The sequence below is a fragment of the Peromyscus leucopus genome, chromosome 2, assembly GCF_004664715.2.
Source record: "Peromyscus leucopus breed LL Stock chromosome 2, UCI_PerLeu_2.1, whole genome shotgun sequence".
Lineage (NCBI taxonomy): Eukaryota > Metazoa > Chordata > Mammalia > Rodentia > Cricetidae > Peromyscus > Peromyscus leucopus.
Genome location: NC_051064.1, coordinates 48072495 through 48090984, shown reverse-complemented (window position 1 = coordinate 48090984; position 18490 = coordinate 48072495). Strand labels below are relative to the sequence as shown.

The 18490-nt window shown below is 46.0% G+C and overlaps 1 protein-coding gene and 1 pseudogene across 4 annotated transcripts in view; one reads left to right on the top strand and one right to left on the bottom strand.

The window, feature by feature from the left end:
- Positions 1–18490, top strand: part of Lingo2 (leucine rich repeat and Ig domain containing 2) — a 1171857-nt gene that overhangs the window by 927988 nt on the left and 225379 nt on the right. The gene's annotated exons all lie outside the window — the stretch shown is intronic.
- Positions 4524–6498, bottom strand: LOC114699410 (annotated as a pseudogene).

Below are 18490 nucleotides of genomic sequence, written 5' to 3'. Positions count from 1 at the left end.
GGTCAGTGGACTCAGTCTAAGAGCTCCAGGAGCCATGAGACAAACTATGCTGCAGGATCCCAAGAGAGAGTTAGCCTCCAGGATCCCAGGGTCAGTTAGACTTCAGGGATAAGACAAACAGAGAACATGTTTCAAACAGACAGACAGATGGACAGATTAACCAATGAACGACAGTAGAAGGTCACATTAGCAGTGGGACTGAGTTCAGCAAAGCTCCTAGGACAGTTGGGTGTTGATGGATGCATGAGCCAGGTGGTCAGATGATACTTTGGTAGGAACCATCACAAGGCAGTGCTATTAGGGGTCCTCCTTCTGTGATTTAGGTAAGGATGTTGTATCTACCCTTATCCTGCTGTGTTTAGAATGTTCTCAGGCCTGGTTTTCAGATATGGTTTTCATATACCCATGTATCCTTGTGTTCTTGGTCTACTTAAATAAGATTATATTTGGTACCTTTCTACTTTTAGGACTAAGTTATTTATCAATCTGTTATTATGGTCAGTGCTGAACAGGTAGTGGCATATACACACATAAGGAGATATAGAGTCATCTGTCTTTGCATCTGCACTCAAAATGGGAAAGAAAATAGAGCTTGTAAAATGGAGTCACCCAGGAAATGGTAGAGCATGAAAACCACTGTTTTATACAATGTGAATTAACCTAGATGATCACAACCTGCTCTCCACATGTATATATACATACATTTCATACGTGTGTATAGACATGCAGGTGTGTGTGTGTGTGTGTGTGTGTGTGTGTGTGTGTGTGTGTGTTTGTAGGTGTGTTGCTTATTATCATAAGGGTGTTGGTTCCAGAATTCCCAGTAAATATTTAAGTCCACAGATGCTCAACCTCCATATGTAAAATGACATGTCGATGGTAGTTTATAGTCAAGATATACACATTCTGCTATATAACTACAAATTATTTTTAGGTTACTTACAATATATAGACAGTGCCTATATTCTATAAGTAGTTGTACTATACTGTTTAGGGAATAGAGTGCAATAATGAAAAAAAAAAAAAAAACCTGTGCATGCACATAGGCACATCTTTTACCAGTATTTTCAATCTGTAGTTGGTTGAGTCCATTGATGTAAGAGTCACTGATATGGGCATCTGCCTGCATGGGTGCACACAGTTATTAATGCTGGCATAACTACAAATGATGCCGGGAGAAATAGTAAGGAGTGAAAAGTGGTTGCTTCAGTGACATTGCAGCAAATTTTCAGTACACTGGAAGTTACTCTGTTAAGTGTTTTCTCCTGCAATACCACCCCAGCATACACCCATGTTCCTCTGAACATAGTGAGGTAGATTTTTTTCTTATTTTACCTTGGAAAATGCAAACAAAGACTAGGTAACTTGTTCAAGACTATGCGCTGAAGAATGATCAAATCACAGAAACACAATCTGAAGGAGGTTTTTCCACATAAAGGTCCTCTTTAATTTTACTTAATTTATTTTGCTTTCGAGACAATATCCATGATTATAAATAAAATGACAAAAGAACATTCCTGGTGAAACGAGACAGGGGAAGTACTTCAGCCCCCACCAGGAAAGAGTTACCTCCTCAAAACAGCCTTTGAGGGTCTGCCTCCAGACACGTGCAGTGCTTTCCAAAGTGTAATGAGCCTCATAAAAATTTCCATTTATATATATATAAAATTATAAAATACTGTATTCTGGGGAAAAGAACATGGCTTAGTCCCTAAAGCGATTGCTACACAATCATGAGGACCTGAGTTGAAACAAAACACCAATGTAAAAGCTGGGTATGAGAGCAAAATCCATAATCCCATTTCCAGAGGGGGCTTATAGACCTGTGGTTCACTGGAGCTTGGTGATCAGTCAATCTAGCGGAAATAGCGAGCTGTTGCTTCAGTGACAGACACTATCTCAAAACATAAGGTGAGAAATGACTAAGAAAAACACTCAATGCTGACCTGAGGTCTCTGCATACACATGCACACATATGCATGCACACACATGGACATGTGTACTCACATGAACATATATACAAAAATACAGTAAGTTGACCCCCATCTCATACTTAATGGATCATACTTTGACACAGGGTGTTATCAACTGAATTGGCTTCTATCAACAAGCATCCATATTTTAAAGTTCTCATTCAAGCACCATAGAATATTTCACTTACGCACAGTCATTACAAATAAAATTATTTAGGCTAAACTCACTAGATAAAGGTAGGCTCTGATTATAATATGACTCGTATGACTTGTTTCTTTATAAAAAGGAAGAAATTAAACATACATGTACACTTTAACAGAGAGAGAGAGGGAGGGAGAGAGAGAGAGAGAGAGAGAGAGAGAGAGGCGATCTTGAATGTAGTTATTTACTCCAAGGCACACAGGTTACCAGCAATCCTCCAGTCTCAGGGAGTTATGGAACACATTCTCTCTCACAATCCTCAGAGGTTACCAATCCTGCTCCACCCTGAATTTGGACCATAAGCCTCCAGAAGTTTGAGAAAATAAATCTCTACTTAAGCCCTTCCCTTTATGGTACTTTTTGACAGCAGCCCCAGAAAACTGATGCAAAGGCAAAGTGCACCGTTTTCTCCTTAGGAAAGAAAAAAAAATGATACTGGAGGCAACATATCGCAAAGATAGCAATGAGATTTTGACCCAAGAAGGCAATAGGGTGCATTGGAAAGTTTATAACTTTTGTAAGCTGAAACTAGTAACTGGGCGTGGGTTCTTATATGGTGATTCATCTATTTGATTTTTAAAAACCACTTTTTGCACAATCAACTTAGTATTTAAGCATATAGAAATTGGCCCCTGTTTTTTTCACTAAAACTCACTTTGAACAGCTTTAGCACTTCTTCCTAAACATTTTGTCCCTAGGATTTAAAGTGACTGGTACACTCCCATGTGAAAACATATGGATGCTGAGACATTTCATGCTCACGAACACTCTGATTCCATACATGTTACCATGAAAGACCCCCGAAGGCAGTCTTCCCTCTGGAGAGACCCTCGCCCAGAGATCACACTGAGACCACAAGTCAGATGCAAACAGCAAGAGGCTTTATTCAGGAACACAGGTACCCGGGGCAACACAGTCCCTCCAGAAGTTCAAGAGACTGGCGCGCCCACGGGCTGGAGTGGAGGGTTTTTATAGGGTCTGGCAGCAGGAGCACGAGGAGCTCGGTTTACAGGGTTCTGATTGGACGATTCAAATGAGGCCAGGTTCAAACTCAGGACAGCTCGTGGGTTCTCCCCGAGCTCGACACGCCTGCTGTCTGGCTCCAAGTTGTTTTTCTGACCTTTAGTACCCTTTTCTGGGGCCAGGTGGCCGACTGCAGACACCCTGAACTTTCCTGTACTTTTCAGGCTTAGCTCAAAATGGTGTTAGGCTAAGCAAGTTTGCTGGGGTCTTTCATTCCCCCATTTTCTTATTTCAGGGAATGGAATCCTCCATTCATGGGGAAGAATGGGGATGTGGCTCCATTTCCACCTGGTTGAGTCGTTGGTATTGTTGGGTCAATACCAAGGTCTGAACAATAGAAACACGTTCCCTGATAAATTGGACAAGTCTGTTTAGGATGCAGGGCCCGAGCGTCAGAAGGAGCAATAAAATCAGAAGGGGTCCCATAAGGGTGGAGATGAGGGTGGTGAGCCAGGGGGACTTCCCGAACCATCCTTCAAACCATCCCTGCCGTTCTTCAAAGAATTATCTCTCACCACCCCAGTATGATACCGGGCCTGGGTGGCTAGAGGGTGACTGGGGTTACAGTAGCATTCGGAGCCGTGCTTGGGCGAATGGCCGAATTGGGTCGGGGGGTAGCCCTCGGGGGTGCCGGAGCGGGTAAAGAGGGGCGCTTTTGGTCAGAGAAAACCTGGTTGGGACCTATAGAGGCGAGGGCTCTGTGATTTTACACAGGGGCCCCCCCTTCCAGTAAGTGTTATGAGTGGGTAAGGGATCAATGGGGCCACTGGAAATCTACGAAAAATGTCCTCCTTCTTTTCCTTCTTTTTCTTCCTGGGGTGAGAGTCAGACTCCTGTGAGGGGGCATTTAGCTCACTGGAGTATTCACGTATTAAAACTTCAATAGCCCCTTGCACTTGCCGAAGCACTCGTGGTACACGCGGACACTGCGCTCCCTGAGTTCCAGGTCCAGCGCCAGGCTGGCCGCCAGCTCCTTCTTGCAAGGCGGCAGATAGGCGCCGCCGTAGAGCAGCGCGTTGCACAGGCGCTTGGCGTCCGTCTTGGTGATGAGCCCGCACGAGGGCGCGGAGAAGGGCAGGATGCCCATGACTTTGAGGATCTCCAGCTGGTCGGCGGTGCAGCGTGAGCAATAGATGTGCAGCTCATCGCAGACTGAGTTGATCTGCTGCAGTGAGAAGTCGCGCAGCACCGAGTTGAGGATCTGTGGCAGGCACAGACGCTTCTCACCTCCCACTACGAAACAAGAGATGGTCTCCCCTTCCAGCACGGTCTCACAGCGCTCGGTGGAGCGATCCGACGACATGAAGAAGGGCCCGGGTAGTACAGGCGGCGGCTCCTTTATCACAGCTTGGCACCCTTGGAAGGTTCTGAGGACTGCCGCACATCTGTCCACTCCTGCATGGTTTTCTGCAGGGCCTGGGTCTTCTCTTTATCCACTTGGACATAGTCTACCTTCTCATCCGATGTGACAGATGATGTGGATGGCTTGCGGTGAGGGCTCGGGGAGCCTGGCTGGAAGTCCAGGGCTAGGTAATCCACACTGCCAGTACTCTTCTTTGGAGCTGGGCTGTTGGTGCCACTGGGAACAGGGGGTGAGGGACGTAGTTCTCCTCGCTGTCTCCCTAGTCTGTACTGGTGGCGGCAGTACTGGGAGGAGCTGGAGTTAGTGGTGTGGTTGAGCCTGGACCAAGACTTGGTGAAGGGGAGCTCATCGATGACAGTGTTGTTTCTCAGGTCCAGGGGTGTTGGCTTTGCTTTCCGGTCAGGCTTGAGGTTGCGATTGACCGGGGTGGCTGGATCTCACTTCCTCGGCTGGGACCTCTATGGATAGGAAGGGCTGTGGGTGGGTAGCCAAGCGGGTCAAAGTGATGGGGCCCTGGGCTCATGGGGATGTAGACACTTTGGGAATTGTCCCCTGCTCGTTCCATAGCCAGCAGGGTAGAAGAACCTGGGTTCATGGGCACATAATTGTCATCAGAGCTGGCACTGTCTGATCGACCCACGATAGTCTTCCCTGGAGATTCAGCAGACCAACTGGCACTCTCTCCGCCTCGAGCTGGGTGCTCATAGGTCTCACAGGAAGAAGCTCGGTGGAGTCGGCTGTTGTCCATTGCGGGGAGGGTATTGGGTCTGGGAATAGCAGCTACAGATCTACTATGTTCGCTGATTGGAGGTCTTTGCTGAGGACTGCCCCACCGAGGTGTTTCTGCCTGACTTGGCTTGGGGGGCGGGGTGGGGGAGCTATGGCTGAGTCTCCAGGAGTGGCCATTGTCATGGTATTGTGGTTTTTGTCCAGTGTGAATGTTCTAGGGATCTGGTAGGCTGAGAGAGGGGTGGTTGGAACATCCATATTGTCCACTAGGAGGTCTCCAAACTCCCGGCACAGGGTGTTGCTGGGTGTCTTGAAGGTGTACACATCCTCAGTATCTGTCTCGGACCCTGTGAGGCTGCCCTTGGTGTGGCCATGTGAAGCCAGGCTACGGGGGAGGTCGTAAGTACTGTCTTTGAATTCTGTATTGTGTCGGCTTGGCTTGGGAAGGCTATAGAAGCCATGGACTTGACCGCTGACTCCATTGACACAGTGTCCATTGCCCTGGGCAAGTTTTTGCATGGCTGTATCACTCTTCTGCCGGGTGCCCTGAGAGAAGCTGGCACTCCTCACATTTTCTGTCCTTCGGCTTATGCACTGGTGCAAGTAGAGATACTCCTGAGGTGCACTGGTGGACAAGGCAGGCTGGATGTGGCCTGACACAGGGGCTCAAACGTGAACAGAGTGGGCTGGCCAGAGTGTGAAGGGGCAGAGGACTTCCTTTCTCGGAGCAGGTGCTGAGCGGAGCCGCTGACCTCAGCTGGAGAAGAGCGGGAACCATGACTGGCTGAAGAAAGGCTTCTCAGGGAGTCTGTGCTCTCCCCAGCCTGATTGAAGCCGCAGATCTGGCAGATGCTCTGGACCCACTTATTCATGTCGGCCTCTGTCTCAGCCACCAGGTAAAAAGTACGCTCACTGGTCTTGATATCGAACGCAAAACTGTCCTTCAGCTTTTTCTTGTTGAAGGTCAGGCCTGCATCCACCTGCTCACACAAGTTCAGGTTGATGATCCGCAGGGGTTTCTTGGAGTGCTCGTTCTTGTAGTATTCCAGAACATCTGGGTCGCCACTCATCCGGCTGCTCCGCAGTATAAACCAGCGTTTCTTCCAGGAATAGCGCCTCAACTTCTTCTCGGGAGGCGATTTCCTCAGCCAGCCGGTGCACACCACGTCGTCGCCGCCACCGCCGCTCATGGTGCACGCCGTGAGGGCTCGAGGGCCAGGCACTGGAGGGTCGGTGGAGACAGTGGATGCGCTCTGGGCACAACCGCCACACACAGCCCACGGGAACTCGCAGATTCCCTCCGCGCGCCCTGGGTCGGCGGTCGAGCCTCTCTTCCGCAGATCCGCGGACCCGAGCGGGAGCCGCGGGGACCAGAGCTGGCCGGCCTTCTTTCAGTGCACCCTCCCGGCCGCCAGGCGCGCCGTCCCGCCGCCTCGGCAGCAGTCGGGCTTGGCTGGGACTCTGCCGGGACCCGGAGCCGCGAGCTCGATGCCCCGCGCTCCGCCCCTTGGGGACGGACCTCCACGAGCGCTCCCTGCTGCGGACCCCACGCTGCACGCGCACACACAATGCCCGCGCGTGGTGTCCACTCCGTTCCGCCCGCTGGCGCTTTCAGTGGGCGGGGCGCGATCTTTTCCTTCTCCTGCTCCGAGGAGGGAGCCCGGGAAGGCATACGGCGTTCCGATGGCAGCGGGCGCAGGGACAGCGCGAGGACTGGCGGCGAGGCGTGGGGCGTCGCCGGGCGTCGGGGAGGTCGTGGGTCCGCGGCGGGAGAGTGGGTCTGCGCTCCAGTCTCCGGCGAGGGCGGGGATCAGCACAGGGACGAGGCGCAGGGGGGCTCTGCTCCGGGGGGGGGGGGAACCCCTCTGTCCCGTTCCCTGCGCTCCTCCCCCACCCGGGGGCGCGCAGCGGGTTCGGGAGGCGTGGCCGCCGGGGAGGTCGCAGCCGGCGTCGCGACTAAAGCCGCCGCGGCCGGCACCGCAGGGGCCGCCGCTGGCGCAGCCGCCGGGGTCGCGGCCGGCGCCGCGACTAAAGCCGCCGCGGGCGCAGCCGCCGGGGTCGCGGCCGGCGCCGCGGCAGGGGCTGCCGCGGGTGCAGCCGCCGGGGTCGCGGCCGGCGCCGCGACTAAAGCCGCCTCGCTCGGAAAACCGCGACCCGGCGGGCGGACCCGGTAGGGAAAGACCGGTGCAGCCCCGGCCCTCCGCGCGGGAGACGTGGACGGCCGGGGGAGCGGGGAGCGAGGAGGGGAGGCCCCCCAGCGCCGCCCCGGACCCCGCGACCGCACCGCGGCTGCGGCGATAGGAGGAGGCGAGGGGCGCACCGGCGCCTGCCGCCGCCGCCGCCTGAGCGGCGGAACTTGGGGAGAGGAAACAATACGCTGGTGGAGGGGTCAGGAGGAACGGGGAGCGGGAGAGATCCGCTGATCCTGCTTCCTATGACTGTTTCTAGGAGGAGAACGGTTAAACAGAAAACAAAAAATGACAGACAAACGCAAATGAGACTAACACACGCTGCGCGGCTTCGGTGTAGAACCGAAAGCAAAAACTCAGATGGGGACACGGAGTGTTTGAATTCTCCGTCCCCTACCAGCACCACGTATTCTTCTGATTCAGGGGTGGCCCCGAACAACCGTGTCCCAGAGGGGACTTCAGACCGTGCCCCAGAGGGGACTTCAGACCGTGCCCCAGAGGGGACTTCCCGTGCCCCAGAGGGGACTTCCCGTGCCCCAGAGGGGACTTCAGACCGTGCCCCAGAGGGGACTTCCCGTGCCCCAGAGGGGACTTCCCGTGCCCCAGAGGGGACTTCAGACCGTGCCCCAGAGGGGACTTCCCGTGCCCCAGAGGGGACTTCCCGTGCCCCAGAGGGGACTTCAGACCGTGCCCAGAGGGGACTTCAGACCGTGCCCCAGAGGGGACTTCAGACCGTGCCCCAGAGGGGACTTCCCGTGCCCCAGAGGGGACTTCCCGTGCCCCAGAGGGGACTTCAGACCGTGCCCCAGAGGGGACTTCCCGTGCCCCAGAGGGGACTTCCCGTGCCCCAGAGGGGACTTCAGAGACCCGTGGAACGTCTTCCAGGGTTGCAGTGGCGAAGTCCGAGCTCGTCAGCTCCTTCAGCCCCACTGACTCCAGACCGATTCAGGCGCGCAAACAGACAACATTCAACATTCAGACAAACCGACAACACTCAGACAGGACAGAGATGACATACACCAAGGCCGGCCGGCTTACCTCCTGACAGTGGGTCGGTGGTCCCGAGGCGGAGGGGTCTCCGATCCCAGACGAGCCCCCAAATGAAAGACCCCCGAAGGCAGTCTTCCCTCTGGAGAGACCCTCGCCCAGAGATCACACTGAGACCACAAGTCAGATGCAAACAGCAAGAGGCTTTATTCAGGAACACAGGTACCCGGGGCAACACAGTCCCTCCAGAAGTTCAAGAGACTGGCGCGCCCACGGGCTGGAGTGGAGGGTTTTTATAGGGTCTGGCAGCAGGAGCACGAGGAGCTCGGTTTACAGGGTTCTGATTGGACGATTCAAATGAGGCCAGGTTCAAACTCAGGACAGCTCGTGGGTTCTCCCCGAGCTCGACACGCCTGCTGTCTGGCTCCAAGTTGTTTTTCTGACCTTTAGTACCCTTTTCTGGGGCCAGGTGGCCGACCGCAGACACCCTGAACTTTCCTGTACTTTTCAGGCTTAGCTCAAAATGGTGTTAGGCTAAGCAAGTTTGCTGGGGTCTTTCAACCAGACCTATCAGATTCATAGCATTCAACTTCACAGGACAACAAAACTTACATGCAAATTTTTATCAAGAATATCTTGCATAGTTTGAGTCACACTTCCAAACCCATTATATCCTAGCTGAATGGTGAATTTTGAGACATAATTTAGAAGGATTTTTGAATACTTACATAAACAGTTGATTTTTTTTTCTACAAGTGGATGGTATTAGCTTTGGGAAAACTGTTGGTCCAACCTACGTAACTAGCTCTCTTTCTGTATTATAAAGATGCCACCCCAGATAAAGCCTGTGTGATTCATTTTGAAAATGTGGATTTTTGTTTCTTCTTCCAAATTTAGAGAGTTTTTCTTTTTCCCCTAAAAGAAGGAAAACTCTAAAGGAGCTTGAGAAATCATCAACACAAATCTGGGCATCAACATTAACCGCACTTCTTGAATTTACATTATTAGCTCAATAATGTGTTAACATAGATGACAGAGATTAATGAGGAGAGCTTCCACATGATTAAATATGGAAGGTCTAATTAATAATGACTAAGTTTCATGTATTTTCCTATCAAATCATTTTTTGGTCTTCATGCATGTAACATTACATTCTAACATTTTATATTTCATAAATTCTTTTGTGCCTGATTGTTGCTTTTGACCTGAACTATATCTGAGTGCTCTGTAGTTACCTGAATTACAGGGACATTCTCACCCTCCTGTGGTGCATGGTGGTAGGTTTCTCCAGTAGTATTTATACAGTTTTCTTTTTTATTAATTTTTGTAATTTTTTCCCTAACAGCTATAGTTAGACATTTTTTTCTCTTTTAGGAGATGTTAAAACAGTTACATTTTGGTTCTGTCTTTATGAGAGGAATGTGATTGATTATGTGATTAGATTAATATTTGTAAAGTATGAGAAGTGTTTATCACACAGCATTTCCTACTATTATTGTAATAAATACAGTCTTTTAATTTTATTATCTTCAATTATGTTCACTTGTGTATATCTGTGTGAGAATACAAATGAGAATGGAAGTGTTCTTAGAGACCAGAGGTGTTGATCAGGCACCCGACTGGAGCTGGAATTACAGGTAATTGTGATCCACACAAACATAGGTGTTGGGCACCAAACTTGGCTGTGCTCTTTTAAGCATTGAGCCGTCCCTCCGACCCCTACTATATTATATTTTATTTCATTTTCACTTTATGGTTTATTTTTGGTTTATTTTATTTTGTTGTGTGTTCTGATATTATAGAAGGTTTTGCTAGATTTGATTTTTCCCAAAATGACCACAATAGTATCTGCTATTCCATGTCTTCTTATAGTTTGATATTGACTTTTTTTTTCTCTCTTTGAAAATGGAATGGCCTTTGTGACCAACTTGAGCTATAACTTAAGGCAGAAGAGAAACTACAATTTCAAAGCAGGTCATAAAACTGCTGTATACTTTCATGGTTCGTTCTTGGGATACTCAATCTGAAGTGAGCTACTGTTTAAATTATCTGGCTACAGGAAGACTAAACTAAGCTACACAGACCATGAGAATGGACATAGACTAGGAGGAGATGCCTGGACAGCTCCTGGTTACTGTAGCCACAGGCTTCATTCAATTGCAGCCTTCACAGTAATCACATGGGGACCTTGTAGATAAAGTTTTCCTGCTTTGCCCACAGTCAGGACAAATCTTTGTCACCCGCCAGTCCCACAGCCGCTCAGACCCAACCAAGTAAACACAGAGACTTATATTGCTTACAAACTGTATGGCCATGGCAGGCTTCTTGCTAACTGTTCTTATATCTTAAATTAATCCATTTCCATAATTCTATACCTTGCCACATGGCTGGTGGCTTACCGGCATCTTCACATGCTGCTGGTCATGGCGGCGGCTGCAGTGTCTCTCTGCCTCAGCCTTCTGCTTCCCAGAATTCTCCTCTCTCCTTGTCTCACCTACTTCCTGCCTGGCCACTGGCCAATCAGTGTTTTATTTATTGACCAATCAGAGCAACAGATTTGACATACAGACCATCCCACAGCACTTCCCCCTTTTTTTTTTTAATGGAAGGTTTTAACTTTTACACATCTCCAAAGCCAGCTTGGTATATTTGGGAATTTGGGCGTAGCTTCTCTTACTACTTCCTGCTGGAGGGGGGCTGTTGATGTAACCAACCGTCTTATTAAATAAGAAACACAGAAACAATGTAAAAGAGAAAGCAAGAGGTCAGAGCTCAGAGCTAAATCTCACCCTTCCTTCTGCTGTCCCAGCTTCGCGAAAAGAGACCTACTTCCTGTCGGTTAGTTTTTTTAAAGTATGTTGTTCTGCCTTCTCATTGGTTGTAAACCCAAACACATGACTGCCTCGTCACCGTCTGAATGTACAGCCCCCTAGGTCTTAAAGGTATATGTCTCCAATGCTGACTGTATCCCTGAACACACAGAGATCTTATGGGATTAAAGGCGTGTGCCACCACCGCCACACTCTTGCTATGGCTCTAATAGCTCTGACCCTGAACACACAGAGATCTTATGGGATTAAAGGCGTGTGCCACCACCGCCACACTCTTGCTATGGCTCTAATAGCTCTGACCCCCAGACAACTTTATTTATTAACATACAATCAAAATAATATTTCAGTACAATTAGATTACCACCACAGGGGGCGCTGTATCTTATGGGGACACAAAGAAAATTTAAGGATCATGGAGTAGTCCGTGAGGCTGTATCGTCTGAGCCAGTTGCCTTGAAACAATTCTGGATGTTGGATCATCTGGGCCATGGTGTCATCTGAGACCTTTCAGGGGTCTTGGCTGGTCAAACCTGATGTATCTTAATCTGGAACAAATCCATAGCCTCTGGCTTTCTGTAGAAACAAAAGCAGAGCCTCTTTTCCAAAGCAACATATCCTTACAGCCGAATTTTGAAGTCAAGGTACCTTTAAAATATACATTTTGACATAACTCAACAGCTTTTGTAATCAAATGTTTTTCTTCAGTTACGAATATCAAAGAGAACATAATCCAGATTCTCTGTGTGGTAGCCATCTTTATGTGGCTTATGTTTTATATTACCTTGAGCCTATTGCTTTAAACTGCAGCCTTTTAAGCCTGAAATGGAGCTGTGGCTGCTGGCTCCACCCACTTCAGCTTCCCAACATGGCGGTGGTATGTTTTCCACCAGCTCTGGGAACCCTCCTGGGTCTATGCTTTTATCAAAGCAGCGTGTAGCCCAGAAACCTCTTTTTTTGTTTTGTACTAGCAAAGGCTAAATCCACCATGCAGCTTAATGTGCCACTTGCAGAGGCCTCATTCCTGCCATACTGCAGGTCAAGCGCACATGCCAGGAACCTGCCAGAAACTCAAACCAGCAGCTGCTGCTCATTTGAGAGAGACAATTAGGAAGCTGTTTTTAGTCCATTTTAGAATCTTTTCTCAGGTTTTAGGTAGAAACTCTTGCCCCACGTTGGGCACCATTTGTAGCTAAAGTTTTCCTGCTTTGCCCACAGTCAGGACAAATCTTTGTCACCCGCCAGTCCCACAGCCGCTCAGACCCAACCAAGTAAACACAGAGACTTATATTGCTTACAAACTGTATGGCCATGGCAGGCTTCTTGCTAACTGTTCTTATATCTTAAATTAATCCATTTCCATAATTCTACACCTTGCCACGTGGCTGGTGGCTTACCGGTGTCTTCACATGCTGCTGGTCATGGCGGGGGCTGCAGTGTCTCTCTGCCTCAGCCTTCTGCTTCCCAGAATTCTCCTCTCTCCTTGTCTCACCTACTTCCTGCCTGGCCACTGGCCAATCAGTGTTTTATTTATTGACCAATCAGAGCAACAGATTTGACATACAGACCATCCCACAGCATGACCTCAACTGCAACTGCTCCAAATTCTTTCTGAATCATTAGCCAGAAGAACAGATGAGAGATAAGAAAATGATTGCTGCCACTGTAAGCCATTTGCTTTTCGGGGGATTTGATATATAACATTCGCTCAACAAAACAAATTAGTATCAGAAAAACACATATATTAATCACTTTATGAAATACAACTAATCCTCTGCTCTATGAGCATTGTGGCCCATTATGATTTTGATGTGCTTAGTATATTTCCACTTCTCACTTCCTCTAAATATTTTTAAAATTGAGACTGGGGCAATACACACATTGGAAAAGTGATTCAAGTGTGAGAACCTGAGTTCAGTCCCAGAACTCCAACAAAAAAAATGTGGTCATGGTAGGGACTTCTTATAATTCCACTGCTGAGGAGATGGAGACAGGAGAATCCCTGGGAGTCACCAAGCAGCCAGCCTATCCTAATTAGCAATTTGGGTACCCTGACTCTGTCTCAAAAAAAAAAAAAAAACAATAGTAAGTGCATGGCTCCTGAGGAATGACAACTGAGATTTACTACTGACCACACCCCCAAAACATGCATATATATATATATATATATATATATATATATATATATATGCATGAATTATGAATTAGTAAGTCTGAGACTAGTTCCTATAATATATGTATACATATATATATACATATGTATATATACACGTATATAATATACATATATTATATATCCACAAAACAATTCTTTACAATCTTTTACTGAAATTTCATATGTCTTTAAATACGTCTAGCTAGCTATTTCACACTAAATCATGAATATAATAAAATATAGTCACACTATGCATTTATCTTATTGTTACACTACCTTGCTGCTGAAAATAGTTGAAAATTAGATTATTTTTAGTGAGTTTTCAAAATAATAGTGAAAAAGACATAGCAATGACTATTTAATATACTTTTGGGTTTCTCTTAAGTTAATTTTTTTCTCCATTATGTATTTGTGGTATATAAGAAATTATAGGAAACCTTAATTTCCTTTTCTACTTTAAAAATAAAAATTAAAAAACTTATATGAGCGAGAATTGTTGAAGCCAAGGTTGGATAAAGCACAGGGACAAATAACCAAATGAATGGAAGCACATGAACTATGAACCAAAGGCTGAGGGGCCCCCAACTGGGTCAGGCCCTCTGAATGGGTGAGACAGTCATTTGGCTTGATCTGTTTGGGAGGCAGCTGGGCGGTGGTGCTGGGTCCTGGGCTCGTTGCATGAGTTGGCTGTTTGAATCCTTGGACTTATGCAGGGACTCTTGGCTCGGTCTGGGAGGGGGGGACTGGACCTGCCTGGACTGAGTCTATCAGGTCGATCCCGGTCCTCGGGGGAGACCTTGATCTGGAGGAGGTGGGAATGGGGGGTGGGCTGGGGGGAGGGGGAGGGGACAGGGGGGAGAGCATGGGAATCTGTGGCTATTATGTGGAACTGAATGGTGTTGTAAAATAAAAAATAAATAAATAAAAAATAAAAACTAAGATGGGAAACATGCCTAAGTTCTAACTAAAAACTTTGTAACATACTTTGTAGAGAAATAATATTGCTAATGGAGGGCAGAATTAGTGAGTCTGAGACTAGTTCCTAGATGTAAGAATGAATGGGAGTACTCAGAGGAAAAGCATGGGAATGAACTCATATTTATATCATTAGTTATGGCATAAAGAAAACCACAAACTATTTGAACTCTCAGTATAAATTTTTTAGAGCAACAGGGTAATCTATCTTTTCATCTTGATTCCTCTAGGAATAAATTAAATTTGTACTATGTTGGTAACGATCAAATGCTAGTTCTTCTGTAATATGTGTTATAACACACTCATTAATGTCTCCTATGTTTTCCCAATTACCTCACATTCTTAATGTCTTTAGTATGATCTCAGTGGGCGCTTGAAGAATAAATCTTTCTTCCCCTGAGAAGGATCAAAGAACTTCAAAGATGATAACACATAAAATATATTTTCAAAATATAGACTTTAATCCATGTATCCAATGCAAGGTCTTTGTGTACAAATTGTTTTAAAAGAGAGACCAAGGGTAGCCAAACCGATAAACTGATGAGAAACAAAACTAAGACTCAGAGTAAGCAAACATTTCCTGTTCTAAAGCATCATGTTCTGTAAAACCATTGGATGATGAATTCAAAAGCATCAACAAAAGAATTTGTGTGGGGGCTAAGTTGTTCACACTAAAGATAAAAATATTAGTACCAGAGTGTGTGTGCATGCACACACACAAGGGCAAGGAGGTGACAAGTGAATGGGCTAAACAGAGGATAACAGATAAACCAGTGACCATGTAATCAAGTATCTGTGTAACCAAGACACCTATGATTTGGAATCTATTCTTAGTATGTTTGCTTACACTAACTACTTGGTTGTTAAGTAATTCAACATTTTTGCATTCCTACTTTATAAAATTGAAGCATATAAAAAGACTCTAAAATATTGACACAACTCATGTTTGATATAGAGTATTTATGCAGATGAGTCTGTGTGTGTGTTTGCGTGTGTGTACATATACATACACACACATTTACATATATACAATTGAGAGGTAAACTTTTATATTTCAGATTTGATACATGAGAAAACAGTGGTACTGAATATTGGGGAGCAAATTTTTAAGAAGACACAATGAGGAGGATGAATCAAGAAGACTTTAGGTTTGGCTTACCTAAAACTGAGATTTATTTCAGAAGTATATATTTAAGCACAGAGTGAGACATGTAAACCAATTTTAAGTGGAAAGGTCAAAGATGGTTATACAAATTTGGGAATCATCTGTAAAGCAATTTTATTTAAATACTGAGGGTTAGAAGAGGCCATGAGGTAACAAATAAGATGAAGGAGACAACATTTAATAGTCAAGTAGAGAAAGAAGAGCCAGCAAAAGCTATCAGAAGTCAGTGAGTCCAAACAAGACCAAGAAGTTGCTATTCTACAAATCAATCAAGAAATGACTATACTTTATAAAAAAAAAAAAAAAGGGAGAGATTCAATGCTTAAGATCTGTGAAGGTAAGAGGAAATTAAAATAACATTATTGTTCAGTTTCTTATTGAGCATGTTGGTGGCATTTACATATCCCATGGACTTTTCCTGTGCTCCTGTGATATTTCTAGACTCAGCATGTACACTATGGTTGTTATCAAGTGTTTGTGGAAAGCAAGAAAAGAAAAAGCAATAAAGGAAGGGAAGAGGGAGAGAAAAAAATCAAGAAGGAAGGAATGTCTGAAAAATGACCTGAGTTGTTTTATGGGAGATGCACGTCAGAGAATGAGGTTGCAGGTGGCAGACATAGGACCCAGGCTCTTAGCAGCAGATCTAAAAGATCTGAACTAGAGGAAGGTACATATTCAACCTCTGAGTAGTAGAAAAATGCATACAGGCCTCAGGTAAATAGTCAACCCTGTGGAGGAAAGTCGGAGTGTAAACCTTCACCACTGTGACCAGCATCTTTCTCGTTCATTGTCTGTATGGAACCAGAAACATCTCCTTGGAGGAAATCACTGACTACATATCCAGGGCAAACTTTGCCATAGACTTTTCTCAAGATTTCTTTTTGACTCTTTCCTGGGGGCTCTGATTTGGAACTGGCCAGTTCTTTTAAAAGAATTAAGAAGCAAACAGTGACGATGTAGCTCCTTTGATGCTGAAGACACAATGCCTCTAACATGCTAATTGGCACCCAGATGCAAAAGTGTAACATAACTCCCTTTCTCCACTTAGGAAATTACATATTATTTGGTCACTGCAGCACAAAGCAAGAGAATAGACATTTGTTTGATATATTCACTTTCAAATTCTCCTAATTCCCTAATCCCATATCTGATATCTAACTTTCAGCATGTTAGTGGCTTCTGCCTTGTTGTTTGTCCTTCTCAAACTCTAATCAACTGCTACCTTGACACCTGTCTGCTGGATAAAGACAGTCACGGCTGTCGGGGGCTTGCAGTGCACTGGTTGATATGATCACAATAGGTTGGTACTTTATAAATAATAGAAACTTATTTCATGTATTTGTGGAGGCTGTGGAGTCCAAAATCAGGATTCTGAGAAATCTGATGTCTTATGAGAGACCACTCTGTGCTTTCTAAATGTATGTCCTTTTCCTGCGTCCTCTCTCACATGGCAGAAGAGTTGTGAGCTCTGTGGCGTCTCTTTTAGGACATTAGCCCTTTCATGAGGGCTCTATTCTTATGACCCAGCCAACTTCAGAAGAACTTGTGTCACAGTTTGATTTAACACTCATCAAATGGATTTTAGAGGGGCACAGTCACTCAGTCCTTTGTGTCAACATTAAAAATACAACTCTTGTCTCAAGAGGAAAAAGAGACAGTGTCTCTGGAGACAGTTTCTCATAAGTGACCACAGATTCCTGTTATCCTAAATTTGATGTTCGTTCTAACATGGCAAACATTTGATAAGGGTTTAATAGTATCAGAGCAATGGAAGTCATAAATTAAGGCATTTTTCAAATACATTAATGGAAAGATTAGGTAGGTGGATTAAAGAGGGGAAATCTCCTGTAGGATTCAGATGCTTTCTGATAACACTTTTTAAAAGAAAATTTATTTTAATGTTTTTATTAATGTATGTATGCCACCTGTGTGTTAGTACCTACAGAAGCCAGAAGAAGGCCACCAGATGTCCTGGGGATGGATTTATAGGCAGTTACGAGATTCCCAGCACAAGTACTGGAAAGTGAACTCTGGGAGAGCAGCAAGCCCCATTAACCACCGAGCCCTCTCTCCAGCCCCTCTAACTACACCTTTAGCTATTTGGCTGGGGAAGCTTATGGTCTGATGAGTCAATACACTGCAAAAGGTTTGACTTGTTAGTCACTAATATATTGTGTCAGACACGGAGGTGGGTAATGAATGTATATTAAGGGGCTACAGACAGCCCAAGGAAAGTTATAATGATGCTCTGGACTTGCAATATTCCAACTTGTTCACAGTCTTTGAAGTTCCAACTAGTCAATCAGTCTTGCAGAAGTCCTTTTTTGCTTTTGTTTGTATGTTTGGGGGAACTTTCATTTACAATTGCGATGCAGTGTTTAAAAAGTATGTTAGAGAGATTATGGATCATTGTGAAACTCTGCATGACCTGTGGATCTTCTCTCTGTGGGGGAAAGTTCTCCAATTTTTACACTCCAGGGAGTTCCTCAATTCCTTAAAGCCAATTAATGGACGATTCAGGTGAGGGTTATGGGTAAGACAGCCTGTCATCACACTGGAGCTGAGACAACTGAAAACGTAGTGTCCTTGGTCACACTGCTTCAGAATGTCTGTGTTGCTAAGGTTCTGAACAAGTTGTAATAGCTTGGTGACTCAGCAGCAATCCATGAACTCCAGATTCTAGTCACCCATCTTTCTAGGCACCCTCATTCATGCACTGTAGATGGTAAAACTATCTCAATTACTTTGCCTGTCTCTTTACTGTCCTGCTTTCTAGTCTTTGCCCCCTGTCTCTTCCTATCAGTGTCTGCATCCCTTATGGACACAGCATACCCCTGAACCTCACTCATACACACAGGGGCCAGGTGTCAGAAGGGGAGAGCGTGAGGCAAGAGGGAGTGA